At 44.2% G+C, this 5,182-nt stretch overlaps 1 pseudogene; it reads right to left on the bottom strand.

The window, feature by feature from the left end:
- Window positions 1-305: 305 nt before the first annotated feature.
- On the bottom strand, window positions 306-1,054 carry LOC112934628 (proline-rich protein 3-like; annotated as a pseudogene).
- Window positions 1,055-5,182: the final 4,128 nt, after the last annotated feature.

Here is a 5,182-nt window from a genome sequence, read left to right as displayed (position 1 = left end):
CACCAAAGAGATTTCTTGTTCAGCAGTCGGCAAAGGGGAAGAGGATCCAGGAGGCAGTTGAAGGAAGCAAAGGTGGGGTCACGAAGGTGAGTCTCTGGAGGCTGGATCAGAAGAAAGCCCACACGCTGGGCACCAGTGATGAAACAACTCTGGACCCCAAATGGGGAAGGTGGCATATGGGGGTGGGTGTCACTGGCTGAGGGTGGTGGATGGAACAGCTTCACAGTAGCTGTTACAAAGCCATAGGGAAATATATGGCCACTAGGTCAAAGGGCTCCTTCCAGCCTGGATGGGAAGGCACAGTCTCACAGAGGAGGTCAATTGATGCCTGGGTGGTAGAAGACACAGAGATCCTCATATCAACAGTGGCCCTTTTTGGCAAAGTGTTGGTAGACAAAGCAGTTGGATTTGTCTTCCATAACTTGGGGTCCATCCTTGGGCAGGCAGGTATTTTTGATAAAAGACCAACTTCTGAGCCTTCAGGGATTTCTCTGCTTTTTGTGAAAGCTTCCCCTGGAAGGACCCCCATGGTCAGTCCAGGAAAAGGAGGTTTAGTATTGGCCTCCCACCAGCCCACAACCATATGGGCCACACCTAAGGCCCAGGCCTCTCCTAATTGGGCTTCTGCCCCTGGGAGGAGGTAGGAGACTCAGAAGTTGTGAACTCATTGATCCCTTTGATCCTGGAGGACTTCTGTGAAGAGAGTCTGCATTCTTTTCTGTCTGGCTCCTTTCACTCAACATTGTGTTTGTGAGATTCATCCAGGTTGCCTGCAGCAGTTCATTCATTCATTTTCATTGCAGAATAGCATCCCATTGCATGCACACACAACTTATGTATTCATTTTACTGATGGTGGAAATGTGGGTGGATTTCAGTTTGGGGCTGACTTGGGGTTACCAGGCTTTCCATTGGCCATGGGGGGAGGGCCCAGCTAGCTGGGTGGTCGGATGGGACTCCCAATTCTCCTCATCTCCAGTCTCTTTCTGCTCTGGCAGCAAGGGCTGTTGTGGTGGTGGTGGCTGCTGCTGATTCTGCTTTTGTAGTTTCAGCATCATGGTTGTGGCTATGGCTGCAATGGCTGCAGCAGGATTTGGAGGGTAGTGAGGAAGCTTTGTTTTACCTTTAAGAGGATGTGTTATTTTTCCAGGCTATTGTTTTAACTACAGTTTGCTTTTTGCTGTTTATTTTTTTAACAGGGCCATAAAATAGTAGAACTTTATATCTGGAAGGGACCTTGAAGAACATATAATTGATTCACTTTATTTTACAAACGGTGAAACTGAGGCAGAGAGAGAGAGAGAGATAGAGATAGATAGAGAGATTGAGACACTTGCTCAAGGCAGAATATGGACAAAAATTGTCTCCTGATTTATAATCCAGTGTACTTTTATCCAGTGCATGGTTGGCTTCCATTTTGCCATCAGAATTCTTAATAATAAGTAAAAGGAGCTTTTCAACCATGTTAAATACAACTATTGAAGTCTGAGTTAGTTGCTATTTGGATAGACAAAATGATGGGAAAATGGATCATAGGACATTTTAGAAAGACAATGGAAAAAAAGTCAAGATTCTGACAAGAAATCTGACCATAGGTAGATAGTATATATATTTTCTCATTTGTCTCTTTTATTTGCATACCAAAGAAATTAAGATGGGGTTATTTTTGTAATTCTAAGATATATAGGGCAGTTTCACCTCACCTTGTTTATTGTCACCCTAGATGTTACAAGTTCTAAGTTTCATGGCCCATTCCATTTTCCTGTAAAACTGCTACTGATATTATTTTACAGCTCTGGCTGTGCAGTGGAATCCTTAGAAATCTGTTCAATGAATTACTTTCAAATGCAAGTCCATGGACCTGCTTTTCTTACCAACATAATTTCTAAAGAGCCATGGCTAATTTTTGAATCAGTTAAATTAAAATAGGTGCTTCAAGGCAAAGACACAATTTTTACACAAGGTATTTTAAGGTCCCATTATGATCATAAAGGCTTCCTTAGATATGCTATACTAAAATAAAACCTTCCACTTAGCAATCAGAACAGTACAAATTATTTTCTCCAATTACCACTTATTCACCCTTCCCTTCCTCACTATAAGCATTTTCAAATTCTATCCTACCTGCTGAAAGAACCTCATTCCATCCAGAAACTCTTTTTTAGATAGCTTTGAGCTATACTAATATGCAGTGTCCAGGAGGCTTCTACCTTGCTGTCTTTACTGATATTTTGCTTCCAGGGAAAATCTACTATGAAGTGTTTCATTTGGTTATTTTCAAAGTTCTGGTTGTTTTTAAGCTCTATAAAAGAAAAAAAAATAGTTTTAGTTGCATGTGGCTTGTGTAGGGACAACCAAGAGAGCTACTGGCCAATTTCACAAGTCTCTGTAAAAGAGGTAACTGGACAATATTCCTCTGTTCTATAGATTGAAAGATGGGCACTAAGGGGGGCACTTGGCAGGATGAGCACTGGGTGTTATGCTAAATATTGGCAAACTGAACTCCAATAAAAAAAAATTTAAGAGTGGGACTATCAACATTAATGGGAATTATTCTAATGTTCCAGAGAGAACTACAGTCCAGCTGAGGAAATAAAATCTTTTGATTTTCCCAGAACTCAAATTAACCTGGTGTGAATTTTATCTAAATTAAATATTTCTTGGGATGCCTGGGTGGTTCAGCAGTTGATCCTCTACTTTCGGCTCAAGGCATAATCCCAGGATCCAGGATCTAGTTCTGGGATCTGGGATTGAGTCCCTCATCGGGCTCCCTTCAGGGAGCCTGCTTCTCCTTCGGCCTATGTCTCTGCCTTTCTCTGTGTCTCTGATGAATAAATAAATAAATCTTTAAAAATAAATTAAATATTTCTTGGGGTTGCTTTTTTTTTTTTTTTTGCTGTGTAGTATCCTTAATAATAAAAAAGTTAAGGCTTTTCTATCAGCCTTTCTGAGTTTGAAATGAAAAAATGGAGTATCAAAATCATAATTCTTGAGATCTAGTGATTTCCTCCTTTCTGTTCTCCTTCTTGACTTTTTCTTTTTTTCTTTGGAGAAGAAATGAGAAATTTAATGCAGTTGACCAAATGAGATCAGCCTGAGGAACGAAAGAATGGACTTTGGAGGGGGTGGGGGAATGATATCATAGCCTGAAGGAAAATATAGATAAGAAAAAGAAAAGCCCTTCTCAATCATCAAGGAGGAGGGCTCAGTGTAGCAGTCTGGCTGCCTGTGTCTTTTCATTCACAGAAAGCTTGCAGTAGGGCCAGGGTGCAGTACCTTTATGTACAAATTCATAACACATTTGTGCTCAAGGTCCTAGTCCATGTTTAGTATTTCTAATATGAACCAAGGATGTGGCATCTGAGTTAGCTGGAAATTTTATAAAGAAAGATACAAACTTTTTTTTTTTTTTTAAGATTTTTATTTATTTGAGAGAGAGAGTGAGAGCGGGGAAGAGGGAGAGGGAGAAATAATCTGAAGCAGACTCCACACTGAGCACAGAGCCTGAGGTGGGGCTCAATCCCACAACCATGAAATGATGACCTGAGCCAAAACCAAGAGTCCAATGCTCAACCGACTTAGCCACCACATGCCCCAAATAATACATGTATTTTTAAAAATTACAAGAGACTAAGAATGAAAACCACTTTAGGTTTGAAGCTTTAGTCTTAGACCCAACAGTTGTTAACTGGTCTGACACCAACATTTGTTAACTGAATGACCTTGGGCAAGTCATTTGAGTGTCTGAAACTCAATTTTCATATTTGTCAAAGGAGGATCTATGTTGCAGTGATCAATTGAGATAATGGACATGACATTGCTATGTGGACTAAAAGATGTTAGGAAAATAAGATGGCTAGTATATGAGAGAGAGAGAGACCTTTCTGAGACTCTCAAATATTTCACATATATGGTCACTTACTCTGCCGATTCTGACAACACACAGGTGGGGAAAAAAAGAAAAAGAAAGACACAAAAGTTTTATTGAAGGAACTGGAAATACTGGAAGAGAATCAGAATATAATTATACCATACGCAGAGCAATATTAAAAATTCCTTCATAATAACCCACAGTAGTGTTTATTGAGAACGTGGTATGGGAAAATCACTGTATGTAGTGTTCTGTAGAGTTGCCCTGGAGTGCATTCATTTGGGAGCTCTGATCCTAAAAAGCTTAAAGGGTGATTAAAACAAACAGTAATAAAAAAAAAAATAAGTGAGGAGAGGCAAGACGGCGGAAGAGTAGGGTCCCCAAGTCACCTGTCCCCACCAAATTACCTAGATAACCTTCAAATCATCCTGACAATCTACGAATTCGGCCTGAGGTTTAAAGAGAGAACAGCTGGAATGCTACAGTGAGAAGAGTTCGTGCTTCTATCAAGGTAGGAAGACAGGAAAAAAGAAATAAAGAACCAAAAGGCCTCCAAGAGGGAGGGGCCCCGCGAGGAGCCGGGCTGAGGCCGGGGCGAGTGACCTCAGGAAAGGAGAGCCCCGTCCCGGAGGAGTAGGAGCTGCACCAACTTTCCTGGGTGGAAAGGGGCTCGCAGGGAGTGAGAGCAGGACCGGGGAGGGCGGGGATGCCCTCAGGCTCCCTGGGGCATTAACAGACACCTGGCCCCGGGAAGAGAGCGCCGAGCTCCCTGAAGAGCTCCCTGCAGTGCGCCGAGCTCCCTGCAGTGCGCACGGCTGGACCCGGAGCAGCTCGGAGGGGCTCGGGCGGCGGCTCCACGGAGGGGGCTGCGGGGCGGGAGCACGAATCCAAGAGCGCAGGCCCCAGAGCACAGGGCGCCGGGACACAGCCCAGGATCCGGCCTCCCCCCAGGACAGGCGGAGGCCAGGAGGGCCCAGGACAGCAAGGACGCTCCTGCCCTGAGCTGAGCAGATCAGCAGCCCCGCCCCCGGAGCATCCAGGCCCTGCAGACGGAGAGCCCCGGAGTTACTGCGGGAGCTGAATCCGGAGCTCCAGAGCTGGCCCCGCCACTGTGGTTGTTCCTCCTGGGGCCTCACAGGGTAAACAACCCCCACTGAGCCCTGCACCAGGCAGGGGGCAGAGCAGCTCCCCCAGGTGCTAACACCTGAAAATCAGCACAACAGGCCCCTCCCCTAAAAGACCAGCTGGATGGACCAGTTCCAGGGGAAGTCAAGGGACTTAAAGTATACAGAATCAGAAGATACTCTCCAGT

Source organism: Vulpes vulpes, chromosome X (genome assembly GCF_048418805.1).
Source record: "Vulpes vulpes isolate BD-2025 chromosome X, VulVul3, whole genome shotgun sequence".
NCBI classification, from domain to species: Eukaryota; Metazoa; Chordata; class Mammalia; order Carnivora; family Canidae; genus Vulpes; species Vulpes vulpes.
The sequence above is the reverse complement of the archived record's forward strand: the minus strand, read 5'-3'. Positions and strand labels throughout refer to the sequence as shown.